This window comes from Oncorhynchus keta, chromosome 1, assembly GCF_023373465.1.
Source record: "Oncorhynchus keta strain PuntledgeMale-10-30-2019 chromosome 1, Oket_V2, whole genome shotgun sequence".
Lineage (NCBI taxonomy): Eukaryota > Metazoa > Chordata > Actinopteri > Salmoniformes > Salmonidae > Oncorhynchus > Oncorhynchus keta.
The window spans coordinates 73,565,617-73,582,646 of NC_068421.1; the positions used below are offsets into that span (position 1 = coordinate 73,565,617).

Genomic DNA, 17,030 nt, shown 5'->3' on the forward strand with positions numbered 1-17,030 from the left:
TTCTTAACTGACTTACCAATTTAAATAAAGGTAAAGGCATCTTTCTTTTGTTTTTGTTTTCATTCAGGGTCTCAACCTACTGTGGAGAGTTGGAATAATACAATTTCTAATTTGGTTGTGCATCGCTTGTTTTTTCATGTTATTTCAGTTACTGACAGTCACTCCATTAGCCCATGTTCGGCTAAAATATTTTAGATTGGTAAGTTAGTGTATCCACCGACCTACAGTAAACTTATTTTGTTTGTCACTCTCGACTCTGATATCATTGAAAAATGCAAAATGTGTAGAATTGCAGGAAATTATCTGTAGCCCTTTCCTGCAGTTGAATTACTTTGTGGCCTCATGGGCGGACTGTTATTCATATTTTTCAGAATTTCAGAATTAATAAACATTATTTTTTTTAAACAGAACATCCAGTGTTTCTATGTCAAACGGGTTGTTATATTTCAGTCATCTGTGATGTACTACATTTTGAGAATTTTTATATACATTTCAACTCTATATCTGACAAGGTACAGGTGTCTTCTTTTTTTAAGCCCATAACCATGTGTGTGAGGTGTATACTTTTGTTTCAAAGTAGATTTACTAAAAAACACTCGCTGTGAACCTGATTCAGCCCACTGCAGTAAAAGGTTAAAGGAGAACTTCACCTGCTGATTTCACTTTGTTTATTTGGCTTGCTCTTCAAGAAATGCTGGCGGCCCATGACAGAAACCAAACGTGAGTTAGCTTGGGGGTGTGGTTTGATGTGGGTATTTCTTGGGTGTGTCTGGACCGATCGTGATTTGGCTCAAACCTTTGACCGAACCAATCATAGACATCAATGACAGTAAGAATTTGTTCTTAACTGTCTTTCCTAGTTAAATAAATACATCTATGTTTCACAAATTTGGACAGCAAAGTACAGCACAGCAGAGTACATTTACAGCAAAGAAAATAAGAGTATAATACAGCAACATACAATAGAGCACAGTAAAGTACAGTAAAGTATAGTTCAACAGTCCAGCACAGTAGATTATAGTACCGTATTCAGGGGAGAGCGACTGCCCCCTCATTCAAACCACGGAAGTTCAAGGACAACTTTTGTACTGCAGACATTGTTATCAGAAAACAGGATCCCCCATTATAGTGAATGGAAAAATGTCAATATTAGTGGTCAATCTTCGTGTAAATAAAATTTGTTTTCGAGACAATCATGGTACCAATAATTTATTAATAATAATAATAATAATACACCAGATTATATTTTTGACCTGCACTGTTGGAGCTTGGAATATCACTGTACCCTGCAATTACTTCTGCGACCCTGTGCATGTGACAAATAAAGTCCTCTAATCTAATCCGATGTATGTCCTTGAACAAATTATTTTAAAACCTCACACAGAATAAGTAATAATAATAATTTATGATTTAGTTGCTAATGGCAGCCTGCAGTACCCTGGTCGGCTTTCAACTTGAGTTACTCAATGAGCGGGAGCAGCACTGAGCTAGCCTACAATGGCACTTTCTGAAGTATCTCAAACTACACATGTTATGTTTCTATGAGAAGCCATCTTAACCAACTTCATTTGGCTTTAATGCACAATTGAATCTCCACATAGGAATGAATGGTGTCACGTGATCGATGGCTTTGTCCATTCATATATACAGTCATTGATTGCATTGTATCCTGCCTTACTCTAATGCACTCTACTCAATATGTCTTTTCAACTTTTATTCAGAACCGGAAATTAACCTGATTTAAACGTCCGGATAATATGTATTTTCACCTTTCATTAAAAAACTAAAATTAACCTAACTTCAATGTCTAGAAAAATATACTGAACAAAAATATAAACGCAACATGTAAAGTGTTGGTCCCATGTTTCATGAGCTGAAATAAAATATCCCAGAAAAGGTGCACAGTTGAAGTCAGAAGTTTACATGCACCTTAGACAAATACATTTAAACTAAGTTTTCACAATTACTGACATTTAATCTGAGTAGAAATTCCCTGTTTTAGGACAGTTACGATCACCACTTTATTTTAAGAATGTGAAATGTTAGAATAATCGTGGAGAGAATTATTTATTTCAGCTTTTTACTTCTTTCATCACATTCCCAGTGGGTCAGAGGTTTACAAACACTCAATTAGTATTTGGTAGCATTGCCTTTACATTTTTTAACTTGGGACAAACATTTTCGGGAGGCCTTCCACAAGCTTCCCACAATAAAGTGAATTTTGTCCCATTCCTCCTGACAGGCCTCCTAGCTCGCACATACATTTTCAGTTCTGCCCACACATTTTCTATAGGATTGAGGTCAGGGCTTTGTGATGGCCACTCCAATATCTTGACTTTGTTGTCCTTAAGCCGTTTTGCCACAATTTTGGAAGTATGCCTGGGGTCATTGTCCATTTGGAAGACCCAATTGCGACCAAGCTTTAACTTCCTGACTGATGTCTTGAGATGTTGCTTCAATATATCCACATAATTTTCCATCCTCATGATCTATTTTCTGAAGTGCACCAGTCCCTCCTGCAGCAAAGCACTCCCACAACATGATGCTGCCACCCTCATGCTTCACAGTTGGGATGGTGTTCTTCGGCTTGCAAGCCTCTCCGAGTCTTCTCTGGTCTCTACTCCTCCCGTTACGGGGTCTGAGACGCCGAAGCTTCCCACCATTAGCTCTGACAAATTGAAAACTCTAGTCATTGGCGACTCCATTACCCGCAGTATTAGACTTCAAACGAATCATCCAGCGATCATACACTGTTTACCAGGGGGCAGGGCTACCGACGTTAAGGCTAATCTGAAGATGGTGCTGACTAAAGCTAAAAATGGAGAGTGTAGAGAATATAGAGATATTGTTATCCATGTCGGCACCAACGATGTTAGGATGAAACAGTCAGAGATCACCAAGCGCAACATAGCTTCTGCGTGCATATCAGCTAGAAAGATGTGTCGGCATCGAGTAATTGTCTCTGGCCCCCTCCCAGTTAGGAGGAGTGATGAGCTCTACAGCAGAGTCTCACAACTCAATCGCTGGTTGAAAACTGTTTTCTGCCCCTCCCAAAAGATATAATTTGTAGATAACTGGCCCTCTTTCTGGGACTCGCCCACAAACAGGACCAAGCCTGACCTGCTGAGGAGTGACGGACTCCATCCTAGCTGGAGGGGTGCTCTCATCTTATCTACCAACATAGACAGGGCTCTAACTCCTCTAGCTCCACAATGAAATAGGGTGCAGGCCAGGCAGCAGGCTGTTAGCCAGCCTGCCAGCATAGTGGAGTCTGCCACTAGCACAGTCAGTGTAGTCAGCTCAGCTATCACCATTGAGACCGTGTCTGTGCCTCGACCTAGGTTGGGCAAAACTAAACATGGCGGTGTTCGCCTTAGCAATCTCACTAGGATAAAGACCACCTCCATTCCTGTCATTACTGAAAGAGATCATGATACCTTACTTCAAAGGCAACTATAGTCAATGAACTAATCACTGATCATAATCTTGATGTGATTGGCCTGACTGAAACATGGCTTAAGCCTGATGAATTTACTGTTTTAAATGAGGCCTCACCTCCTGGCTACACTAGTGACCATATCCCCCGTGCATCCCGCAAAGGCAGAGGTGTTGCTAACATTTACGATAGCAAATTTCAATTTACAAAAAAAAAAAAAATAATGACGTTTTCGTCTTTTGAGCTTCTAGTCATGAAATCTATGCAGCCGACTCAATCACTTTTTATAGCTACTGTTTACAGGCCTCCTGGGCCATATACAGCGTTTCTCACTGAGTTCCCTGAATTCCTATTGGACCTTGTAGTCATAGCAGATAATATTCTAATCTTTGGTGACTTTAATATTCACATGGAAAAGTCCACAGACCCACTCCAAAAGGCTTTCGGAGCCATCATCGACTCAGTGGGTTTTGTCCAACATGTCTCTGGACCCACTCACTGTCACAGTCTTACGCTGGACCTAGTTTTGTCCCATGGAATAAATGTTGTGGATCTTCATGTTTTTCCTCATAAACCTGGACTATCGGACCACCATTTTATTACATTTGCAATTGCAACAAATAATCTGCTCAGACCCCAACCAAGGACCATCAAAAGTCGTGCTATAAATTCACAGACAACACAAAGATTCCTTGATGCCCTTCCAGACTCCCTCTGCCTACCCAAGGACGCCAGAGGACAAAAATCAGTTAACCACCTAACTGAGGATCTCGATTTAACCTTGCGCAATACCCTAGATGCAGTTGCACCCCTAAAAACTAAAAACATTTCTCATAAGAAACTAGCTCCCTGGTACACAGAAAATACCCGAGCTCTGAAGCAAGCGTCCAGAAAATTGGAACGGAAATGGTGCCACACCAAACTGGAAGTATTCCGACTAGCTTGGAAAGACGGTACAGTGCAGTACCGAAGAGCCCTTACTGCTGCTCGATCATCCTATTTTTCTAACTTAATTGAGGAAAATAAGAACAATCCGAAATTCCTTTTTGATACTGTCGCAAAGCTAACTAAAAAGCAGCATTCCCCAAGAGAGGATGACTTTCACTTTAGCAGTGATAAATTCATGAACTTCTTTGAGGAAAAGATTATGATTATTAGAAAGCAAATTACGGACTCCTCTTTAAACCTGCGTATTCCTCCAAACCTCAGTTGTCCTGAGTCTGAACAACTCTGCCAGGACCTAGGATCAAGAGAGACGCTCAAGTGTTTTAGTACTATATCTCTTGACACAATGATGAAAATAATCATGGCCTCTAAACCTTCAAGCTGCATACTGGACCCTATTCCAACTAAACTACTGAAAGAGCTGCTTCCTGTGCTTGGCCCTCCTATGTTGAACATAATAAACGGCTCTCTATCCACTGGATGTGTACCAAACTCACTAAAAGTGGCAGTAATAAAGCCTCTCTTGAAAAAGCCAAACCTTGACCCAGAAAATATAAAAAACTATCGGCCTATATCGAATCTTCCATTCCTCTCAAACATTTTAGAAAAGGCTGTTGCGCAGCAACTCACTGCCTTCCTGAAGACAAACTATGTATACGAAATGCTTCAGTCTGGTTTTAGACCCCATCATAGCACTGAGACGGCACTTGTGAAGGTGGTAAATTACATTTTAATGGCATCAGACCGAGGCTCTGCATCTGTCCTCGTGCTCCTAGACCTTAGTGCTGCTTTTGATACCATCGATCACCACATTCTTTTGGAGAGATTGGAAATCCAAATTGGTCTACATGGACATGTTCTGGCCTGGTTTAGATCTCATCTGTCGGAAAGATATCAGTTTGTCTCTGTGAATGGTTTGTCCTCTGACAAATCAACTGTAAATTCGGTGTTCCTCAAGGTTCTGTTTTAGGACCACTATTGTTTTCACTATACATTTTACCTCTTGGGGATGTTATTCTAAAACATAATGTTAACTTTCACTGCTATGCGGATGACACACAGCTGTACATTTCAATGAAACATGGTGAAGCCCCAAAATTGCCCTCGCTAGAAGCATGTGTTTCAGACATAAGGAAGTGGATGGCTGCAAACTTTCTACTATTAAACTCGGACAAAACAGAGATGCTTGTTCTAGGTCCCAAGAAACAAAGAGATCTTATGTTGAATCTGACAACTAATCTTAATGGTTTGTACAGTCGTCTCAAATAAAACTGTGAAGGACCTCGGCGTTACTCTGGACCCTGATCTCTCTTTTGAAGAGCATATCAAGACCATTTCGAGGACAGCTTTTTTCCATCTACGTAATATTGCAAAAATCAGAAACTTTCTGTCCAAAAATGATGCAGAAAAATTAATCCATGCTTTTGTCACTTCTTGGTTAGACTACTGCATTGCTCTACTTTCCGGCTACCCGGATAAAGCACTAAATAAACTTCAGTTAGTGCTAAATACAGCTGCTAGAATCCTGACTAGAACCAAAAAATTTGATCATATTACTCCAGTGCTAGCCTCTCTACACTGGCTTCCTGTCAAAGCAAGGGCTGATTTCAAGGTTTTACTGCTAACCTACAAAGCATTACATGGGCTTGCTCCTACCTATCTCTCTGATTTGGTCCTGCCGTACATACCTACACATACGCTACGGTCACAAGACGCAGGCCTCCTAATTGTCCCTAGAATTTCTAAGCAAACAGCTGGAGGCAGGGCTTTCTCCTATAGAGCTCCATTTTTATGGAACGGTCTGCCTACCCATGTCAGAGACGCAAACTCGGTCTCAACCTTTAAGTCTTTACTGAAGACTCATCTCTTCAGTGGGTCATATGATTGAGTGTAGTCTGGCCCAGGAGTGGGAAGGTGAACGGAAAGGCTCTGGAGCAACGAACCACCCTTGCTGTCTCTGCCTGGCCAGTTCCCCTCTTTCCACTGGGATTCTCTGCCTCTAACCCTATTACAGGGGCTGAGTCACTGGCTTACTGGGGCTCTCTCATGCCGTCCCTGTAGGGGGTGCGTCACCTGAGTGGGTTGATTCACTGTTGTGGTCATCCTGTCTGGGTTGGCGCCCCCCTTGGGTTGTGCCGTGGCGGAGATCTTTGTGGGCTATACTCAGCCTTGTCTCAGGATGGTAAGTTGGTGGTTGAAGATATCCCTCTAGTGGTGTGGGGGCTGTGCTTTGGCAAAGTGGGTGGGGTTATATCCTTCCTGTTTGGCCCTGTCCGGGGGTGTCCTCGGATGGGGCCACAGTGTCTCCTGACCCCTCCTGTCTCAGCCTCCAGTATTTATGCTGCAATATTTTGTGTCGGGGGGCTAGGGTCAGTTTGTTATATCTGGAGTACTTCTCCTGTCTTATCTGGTGTCCTGTGTGAATTTAAGTGTGCTCTCTATAATTCTCTCTTTCTCTCTCTCGGAGGACCTGAGCCCTAGGACCATGCCTCAGGACTACCTGACATGATGACTCCTTTCTGTCCCCAGTCCACCTGGCCGTGCTGCTGCTCCAGTTTCAACTGTTCTGCCTTATTATTATTTGACCATGTTGGTCATTTATGAACATTTGAACATCTTGGCCATGTTCTGTTATAATCTCCACCCGGCACAGCCAGAAGAGGACTGGCCACCCCACATAGCCTGGTTCCTCTCTCAGTTTCTTCCTAGGTTTTGGCCTTTCTAGGGAGTTTTTCCTAGCCACCGTGCTTCTACACCTGCATTGCTTGCTGTTTGGGGTTTTAGGCTGGGTTTCTGTACAGCACTTTGAGATATCAGCTGATGTACGAAGGGCTATATAAATAAAATTTTATTTGATTTTCCTCCAAACATAACGATGGTCATTATGACCAAACAGTTTATTTTTTGTTTCATCAGACCACAGGACATTTCTCCAAAAAAGTATGATCTTTGTCCCCATGTGCAGTTGCAAACCGTAGTCTGGCTTTTTTATGGCGGGTATGGAGCAGTGGCTTCTTCCTGCTGAGCGGCCTTTCATGTTATGTCAATATATGACTTGTTTAACTGTGGATATAGATACTTTTGTACCTGTTTTACCAGCATCTTCACAAGGTCCTTTGCTGTTGTTCGGCGATTGATTTTCACTTTTCGCACCAAAGTATGTTCATCTCTAGAAGACAGAATGCGTCGCCTTCCTGAGCAGTTTGACGGCAGCGTGGTCCCGTGGTGTTTATACTTGCGTACTATTGTTTGTACAGATGAACGTGGTACCTTCAGGCGTTTGTAAATTGGTTCATCCTAGGGAACAGACTCGTGGAGGTCTACAATTTGTTTCTGAGGTCTTGGCTGATTTCTTTTGATTTTCCCATGATGTCAAGCAAAGAGGCATTAAGTTTGAAGGTAGGCCTTGAAATACATCCACAGGGACACCTCCAATTGTCTCAAATGATGTCAATTAGCCAAGCAGAATCTTCTAAAGCCATGACATAATTTTCTGGAATTTTCTTAGCTGTTTAAAGGCACAGTCAACGTAGTGTATGTAAATTTCTGACCCACTGGAATTTTGATACAGTGAATTGTAAGTTAAATATCTGTAAAAAACGGTTGGAAAAATCACTTGCCATGCACAAAGTAGATGTCCTAACCGATTTGCAAAAACTATAGTTTGTGGAGTGGTTGAAAAGGGAGTTTCAATGATTCCAACCTAAGTGTATGTAGGCTTCCGACTTCAACTGTACATAAAGCTTATTTCTCAAATATTCTGTGCTCAAATTTGTTTACATCCCTCTTAGAGAACATTTCTCCTTTGCCAACATAATCAATTTACCTGACAGGTGTGGCATATCAAGAAGCTGATTAAACAGCATGATCATTGCACAGGAACACCTTGTGCTGGGGACAATAAAAGGCCACTCTAAAATGTGCAATTGTGTCACAGCACAATTCCACAGATGTCTCCAGCTTTGAGGGAGTGTGTATTGAGCATGCTGACTGCAGGAATGTCCATCAAATTAAATGTTAATTTCTCTATCATAAGCCACTTCCAACATCGTCTAAGTGAATTTGGCAGTATGTCCAACCGACCTCACAACCGCAGACCACGTGTAACCATGCCAGCCCAGGACCACCACATCCGGCTTCTTCACCTGCGGGATCGTCTGAGACCAGCCACCCAGACAGCTGATGAAACTAAGGAGAATTTATGTCTGTTTTTGGAATATATGCCTTTTAGATGTCTTTTCACCATCATTTTTTGCTTAGTATGACTTTTCTAGTTTTCCTGGGCGGGTAGGAGGAGGTTGGTCTCGCCTAGGGCAGCAGAATGGACAGGACTGGGCCTGTTTCTAGTCTACATTAATGTGATAAATATTGTCTCCTGTGAACTGGAACTAGCTAGCTAAGTGCTAACCTTAATGGTTTGCATATGTCAGACGTTAACACTACTAGCCTTCTTTGCCTCAGAAGCTGCTACTTCATGGCACTAGTATTCCACAAAATGTGCATTCTATCTGACACAAATTGTTTACATTTTCATTAATAGATAGCATCAAGACCAGAACCACTTTCCGACCACATACCAACCCTGTTTTACTACGCACTTGTCACTAATAGTATAAGTGTGCGGTACTACACCCCCTTTTCACTCTTAAGGATATCAATAAACATGAATGAAATTTTTTATTTTGGCTAAATAAATTCATGACAAACTGTCATAATTTCAAATAAAATACTAACTTAATGTTTCTATTCAGCGTGAAACAGATATTTGATTTAACTCTGTTCTTCTGTTGCAGGTACGTTTCAACTGCTTACTTTTTCTCCATACGTTCACTTCAGAACACTTGTAATAATGAGCATTCTTTTCACATTCAGTTCCATATTTTTCAATGTCTCTTCTCTCTTTTTTTCAGTCTTTTCATGAGAGTATATACATTTATATTTAGCTCTCTTTCAAAGTGATTTTTCATGAGAGAATGGAAGGAATAAGGCTATAGAGTCAGAGATTACTGGCACTTAACTCTTTGGTGGAGTTGGACCTTTACCACCAGCTCAACTCAACTGGACCTCGAAGCCAGTGCCACTGGGTTTTTTCATTGTTCCCCTCTAATCAGGCACTGATTTAGACCTGGGACGCCAGATGGTTGTAATTAATTATCAGGTTGAACAGAAAAACAGCAGACTCCAGAACTCATAGGGGATACCTAGTTTTTCTAAGCTCCATGGACACCTTGGATAGTAGGAGTGAGCCCCGGTATTCTGATGGCGATCACAACCATTGGCTGATGGAGAGACCGGAAGACATGGATCAGAGGGGCCGGGAGGGGTGGCGGCTGGTAGATGTCCTGCTCTCCGGGGGTGCTCCATGGGGATTCACACTCAAAGGAGGCAGAGAGCACCGAGAACCACTGCTCATCACAAAGGTAATTCAGGAGACAGTCTGCTCTAATATAAATCAATATTTAATACCATGCAAGAAAGGCCCTCTTCCAAGTCTGAGTTGTGAAATATCAGAGGACATTAATATGGTACACTCTTTACTGTTTTATGTTCCTGATAATGTTGACAAATGTTTCCTGTTGTAGAAGGAAGTGTGCTTGTCTTAACAGGGTTGATGGATTTGCCTGTCATTCTGAAGGAGTATCTTCAGTAGGTCATGAGACGAGCCTCTTTACTGCGTGATCCCAGATGGCAGAGCACCTTTAGGGAGATATGGTTAGAATTCGGTAAACTCTGGAGAAGTTGGATTTAAACATTTATTTTCACACATTGTATGGCCCGTACTGACTGGTAAGACATTCCGGTTTATAGATTTGGCTTTGGTGACAGGAGGTTTCTCAGAAATGGGTCAAACAGAGGGCTGTTAAATATGTTTTTGGAGTACGGCATGTCACCTTCAGCAGCGACAGACCAAGTACAGGTCTCCTGGAGCAAAGATACTAGTGGAGGTTTGACCTCTCACAGCAGAAAGGGCACTGCGTTCATCCACCTCTGGCCTGGTCGCCTCCCTACCACTGAGGAAGTACAGTTCCCGCTCAGCCCAGTCAAAACTGTTCGCTGCGCTGGCCCCCCAATGGTGGAACAAACTCCCTCACGACGCCAGGACAGCGGAGTCAATCACCACCTTCCGGAGACACCTGAAACCCCACCTCTTTAAGGAATACCTAGGATAGGATAAAGTAATCCTTCTCACCCCCCTTAAAAGATTTAGATGCACTATTGTAAAGTGGCTGTTCCACTGGATGTCATAAGGTGAATGCACCAATTTGTAAGTCGCTCTGGATAAGAGCGTCTGCTAAATGACTTAAATGTAAATGTAAATGTAGTCAGTTGTACAACTGAATGCCTTCAACAGAAAATGTGTCTTCCACATTTAACTGAATCAGAGAGGTGTGGGGGGCTGCCATAATCGACATCCACAGCACCCAGGGAACAGTGGGTTAACTGCTTTGCTCAAGGGCAGAACGACAGATTTTTACCATGTCAGCTTGAGGATTTGATCCAGCAACTTTTCGGTTACTGGCCCAACGCTCTAACCACTGGAATAAACCTGATTTATACCTTACCAGTGGTTTGATTTCTTTGCCATTTCTGGTGTGCGTGGTGCTTGTAGTGGATGAGAGCTCTGTGTTCTCTGGAAATGTAAGTCAGTGTACACGTTGTGTTGCTTGGTGTGCTTCTCAGGTGTCTCATGTTGCGTCTACTGCTGACCTAATAACGATTCGATGGTGTAAGACCATGGCTCACTTGTCTGGGCCATGACTACAACTGGATGCCATCCTTGTGGACACTCCATGTGCACTGTAGCACCTGGTTGCAGCTCTGGGAGTGGTTTTGCACCTTTGTTATAGTAGTGGTTTAACCCACATACAAATGACAACATACAGATGCACACAAACATCCACAACATCACCCCTGTCCAGACTCACCTGCTAACACCTCATCTCCAGCGCCCGCATCCCTTTCCGTCACATGGTCTCAAACGGCACCATTTTATTTCTCTATGTCGCCCACACACACTTTCAACATTCGGACAATAAAGCACTTGGCCTTTCCATTGTGTTGATGATGGAGGATTGGTTGATTTACAGGTTTTAAGTATAATTTTTTTCAAAATGATTGACTTGAAAAGTAGCATCCAACCCACCTGTTATCTCATTGCACCCTCATATGCCATGTGCCAGTATCAGTTATTTTTAAGTCTTGGTTCCAAATGTTTATATGTTTCTTCTAAGAGACTGTGTTGCTATTCTTGTACAGTATATGCTGCAGCGTTGTGTGGATACCTTGCAGTGTGGTATTGCATGTTGGTGGACTCTGCTGGAACTTTGAAGAGTGCTCCTGAGTACTCTGCCTATGAGGATCTGTGCTGGGGAGAGTCAGTCCATTCGATTGTGCTTAGCCAGGGCTTGAATGAGTCAGTTTAATACCCCAGGCTGATGTAAAGCTTCTAATTGTATTGCTTGGTATGCCATTAGTGCTTTGTATGCCATTTCTAGGGTGCACTCCTTTCATTCTGCTGATTGGCTGTAACCCCTGATCTTGAAGATGTCTACAGCCACTTTCAGCCAAGGGAACTCTGGAATGTCATGTGAGAGTGGCAGCTCTTTCTGATTCTTGGGCTGATACTGCCTGATTCCAGGCCAATACAGGTGATTCCTGGCATGAGCTTTTGTGCGCTGCATTCCTCGATGAGCACCGTTAAGCTTCTGTAGCAGGACTGTTCCCCGTGTTTTGGGAACGATGATTCTGTCTCCTGCAAGCAGAACTCTGTTTTGTTCTGCTGCTGTGTCTCTGATTGACCAGTGCTGATACAGTCTTGGGTTGAGCTGATTTCTCTGTTGTGGCCAAACTTCCCCGTGAACCTTGTAGCAGTTGTAATGTCATCTTTCTGTATTGCCTCGTTGAGCTGTTTCAGCATGTCTTCATCAAGGGCGTCTGTTGCCTCCAGAGTGTAGATGATTTTCTCGTCTGTGACTTCATCAGTCTCTGTGTGTTGACTCTCCACGACCGCTCGTGGCAGCGTTTCAGCAAGCAGCATGTCTTTCCTAGGTGTGTAGGATACTTTCAGGTCCTACCTCTGCAGCTGGAGGAGCTTCCTCTGGAGTCTGGATGGTGCTATACCCAGTGGCTTCTTGAGTATGGACTATAGCACCTTGTGATTGGACTGTACGTTCACTTTCATCCCGTACACATACTGGTGGAACCTTTTGGCAGAAAACATAATGGTTAATAGCTCCTATTCTACTTGGGCATTGATGCGTAGGCGATCGGTCGTCCCTCTTGTAGTAGACAGTAGACACGCCCCTACTCAGTCTTTGGATACGTTGGCCTGTATGACGAGTTGTTTCTGTGGATCAAATCATTTCAGTGTTGGAGCAGGGATCAGAGCTGTTTTGAGCTTCTTCAGCACTTCCTGGAGCTCGTGCTGCCATTGCCAGGCCGTCTTTGCGTAGCAGCTGTCGTAGTGATGCTGTGAGTGATGCTTCATCAGGGATGTACTGTCAAATACTTTATCATGCCCAGCAGTCATTGTAGTGCTGCTTTGTTAGCAGCTGGCTGCATTTCAGCTATTGCTCGCATCTTCCCTTCATCTGCTTTCACGCCATCTAGTGTAATTACGTGGCCCATGAACTTGACAGTGCTCACCTTGTACTTTATCTTCTCTTTGTTGAATGTCACGTTGACCTGCTCAGCTCCTTTTCAACCAAGATGATGAATATATTTCCAATCAGATTACTCAGCATGTCCTCTGTAGTTGGGATGGAGTAGTGTTTCCAGAGAACAGCTTTGTTCAGGTCGTGGGGATCCAAGCAAACTCGTAGTTTCCCAATCTTCTCTGTGACTGCATACCCTGCAGTGGGCTCTGTCACATGGTCTATCCTATGACATCAGCCTCCAGTAGCTGATTCAGTGATCTTTTTACTCTGTCCATGACTGCCTATCGAATCTTTCTGCAGCCATGTATGACAGGTGGGATGTCTGGGTTTACATGGATGTGATGATCTCCAGGATTAGTTTCAGTCAGTTCAGTCATTTGCTTTGATGAGCCCTACCCAGCTAGCTAGTTCATGCTTGTGGCTAGAAACTTCAGTGAGAATTTGAAACTTGTCTGCCCGAAGTCGGAACTTATCGGACTACAAAATCAACAGATGTGCTTTAGCTGCCTGTCACCCTGGCCTGATATTAGCTACAGTATCTAGTTACTTCCCTCTTAAGTTACTGCAGGACAGCAGTGCTCAGCAGGTGGGAATCAGGAGCGAAGGACACACTGTGCCCCGTGTTGTTGTGTTGCCGGCTTGCAGGGCAAACGCTCCCCTTTGAGCAGCAGTACTGTGACATCCAGATTCTAGATGGTGAACCAATACTGCAAGTTATTTCTCCCTCGCCCATCGAAATAAAGACTTTCTTTTACAAGTTTTAACTCGCACCATGCTATTGTTGCTGGCTAGCTAAGAAGTGTTCGTCAGGACAATTTACTGAACCAAATCCATTCGACATACATCATCAATTTGGGCACCAGGCATGTCCATATAGCCTCTACCCCTTAGCTTGGCAGCTGTTTTTATGTTAACTCCTTTGTTTGTGCTCGACGAAATTCTGAAACCGGACCATGTTGTGGATTCGTATGACTGGAGGACTCATTGACTAGGTAGGTATATAGATGACTAGTGAAGCTTGACTTTAAATACGAAATAATAATAATCTAACGACATTTTATTATGGGTGGTGCCAGGAATCAAACCCACTACACTGGCATTGCAAGGCTCTACCAACAGCTACAAAGGACCAAATGAAGTTACTTAGTTGACCTCAGATTACATGTTCATTCATCGATAGCTTCAAGACCAGAACCACTTTCCAACTGTATGACAACCCTGTATTACTATGCGCTTGTCACTGATAGTATAAGTGTGCGGTACTATATACTACAACATCCAGCGTCAGCTAAAATATTTAGATTAATCATGAAAATAAATTCACGTTCATAGAGCTCTGGTTGCTATTACATGAACATTTCACAATCAGCCATGTGTTAGCTATAACCTGTGCATGCATGTGAGACAATATCAGCCATGTGTTAGCTATAACCTGTGCATGCATGTGAGACAATATCAGCCATGTGTTAGCTATAACCTGTGCATGCATGTGAGACAATATCAGCCATGTGTTAGCTATAACCTGTGCATGCACGTGAGACAATATCAGCCATGTGTTAGCTATAACCTGTGCATGCATGTGAGACAATATCAGCCATGTGTTAGCTATAACCTGTGCATGCATGTGAGACAATATCAGCCATGTGTTAGCTATAACCTGTGCATGCATGTGAGACAATATCAGCCATGTGTTAGCTATAACCTGTGCATGCATGTGAGACAATATCAGCCATGTGTTAGCTATAACCTGTGCATGCATGTGAGACAATATCAGCCATGTGTTAGCTATAACCTGTGCATGCATGTGAGACAATATCAGCCATGTGTTAGCTATAACCTGTGCATGCATGTGAGACAATATCAGCCATGTGTTAGCTATAACCTGTGCATGCACGTGAGACAATATCAGCCATGTGTTAGCTATAACCTGTGCATGCACGTGAGACAATATCAGCCATGTGTTAGCTATAACCTGTGCATGCATGTGAGACAATATGGATGTAGTGCTTACGCCTATTCAACATGAATCATTGTTTTGTACACTATATCATGCATGGTAATTTCATGTGTATGTGAAAACAAAACTCACAATCAAAGTAAACTAAGGAAGGTTTTGTAGGGCCAACATTTATGATATAGCCATTAGCCACTGATTGTAATAGATTATGACTTTACAAACATTTGTAAATAAAAATGTATTGCATTCATTGCATTGTATTGCATATCTTTATAACAGTTATTTGGATGTCAGACTTGCATCCAGAGCCTTTTCTGTGAATTTGAGAATGGTAACATTTCTCTAATCTACACTTCTTGTAAACTAAATTTTCTATGGCTGGTCACTCACTTTTTGTACCATTAAAAAGAGTTGATCCTCGGTTTTTAAATGTGGACCCTTTATCGCTCTTTCCTTAATTGTAGAATCTCCAATGTATTGTTTTTAATGGATTATTGGAGTTATTGATGTAATTGTCAATCCATGTTATGTTGTCAACATTGCTATTGAACTCAATGCATTCTGAAAATGGCTAAAACACCTTATAAACACTCCAAACCAGCTTGCTACATACAACAACCAACAACCTAATACAACAACCTGGAGGTGGCAGAGTATCTCCAGAAGCAAAGGGCTGACATTAACGCACAGGACAAGGGAGGCCTCATCCGTTTGCATAATGCTGCCTAATACAGGGTCCGTCAACTCAAAGATTACATCAGGCTTTTGAAGAAGTTTTACATGCTGTACGGTTTGTAATATGGTTTTATAACATAGAGAATGCATACAGAATTGACACTGATCTGTTTCTGTCTGACCTGTCTTTGTGATTGTCTCCACCCCCCTCCAGGTGTCGCCCATCTTCCCTATTATCCCCTGTGTATTTATACACGTGTTCTCTGTTAATATGTTGCCAGTTTGTCAAGTCAACCAGCAGTTTTGCCTCAGCTCCTGCTTTTCCCAGTTTCTCCTTTTCTTTGACCCTTGCCTGCGCTGACTCGGAGCCCGCCTGCCTGACCACTCTGCCTGCCGACCTGCACCATTGCCCCACCTCTGGATTATTGACCTCTGCCTACCCTGAGCCTGCCTGCCGTCCGGTACCCACCTCTGGTTTACTGAGCCCTGCCTGTCTATTGCCCCTATTGGATTATTAAACCATTGTTAATTCGACATTGTCTGCATCTGCATCTTACCTTCATACCTGATACAGAATACCTACCGTGTGACCTTGTGGCCTAGGATATTTAACAGCTTAGGTGCCATCAGGCTTTAGGAGACATTGTGTGATTGTTTTGTTTACAAAACCGTACAGCACATACAATGGAAAAACACCCACAATGTGACCTTGTGGAAAGCCTAGCTTTGTAACCACTTGGATGTCATACATTTTTGGGCAAGTCATTAGGTTAAATCATATCCTCTCCCCCTCCTTTCCTCGCTGTCACTTGAGGGAACAATTGTATTCACCTTATTTGTTGGATATGTAACAATTATTTACTTGTGTTTTATGGTCTTCCCTCCACTCTAGCACCCTGCAGCTAGTCTGGGTGTTGAAGAAATTAAAGAAACGCTCTCTCTCTGAGCAACAAACTAACACATAACAATCAGCTCTCTCAGCAACAACTAACATAGTACATACCAAATCTCTTTCTGAGAAACAACCAACATATGATGTAACCCTCAGCTCTCTTCTGAGCCACTGAACACTGGCTTATATAGCTGGAGAAGGAGTCTAATGGGATACACCTGTATCCTGACGAGGGGGCGGGGTCAGCTCTCCAATCATCATTGAGGCCGACCAATCAGCTGCTTGTGGGAATTTCAGGAAGCCATCCTGCAACACACACATTCAAAACCACAACACAGAAACTGGGGAACATAACAAAGATGTGAAATGAAAAGTGTTACTATGAGTATTATATGTTGATTTTCAACATAAACAAGAGCTGTCATTAATTTTTTGTTCAAAATGGTAGACATAGTGAATGTATGCATG

General features: G+C 42.7%; 1 protein-coding gene and 1 long non-coding RNA gene across 12 annotated transcripts in view; both read left to right on the forward strand.

Moving 5' to 3' along the window:
• The window catches only part of LOC118393002 (volume-regulated anion channel subunit LRRC8C-like), an 83,417-nt gene that overhangs the window by 35,948 nt on the left and 30,439 nt on the right, over window positions 1-17,030 (forward strand). The window lies entirely within an intron of this gene.
• On the forward strand, window positions 13,690-16,157 carry LOC127906949 (uncharacterized). Its single transcript, XR_008063075.1, has 3 exons — window positions 13,690-14,030; window positions 15,597-15,780; window positions 15,885-16,157. It is a non-coding gene; the product is annotated as an uncharacterized LOC127906949 (long non-coding RNA).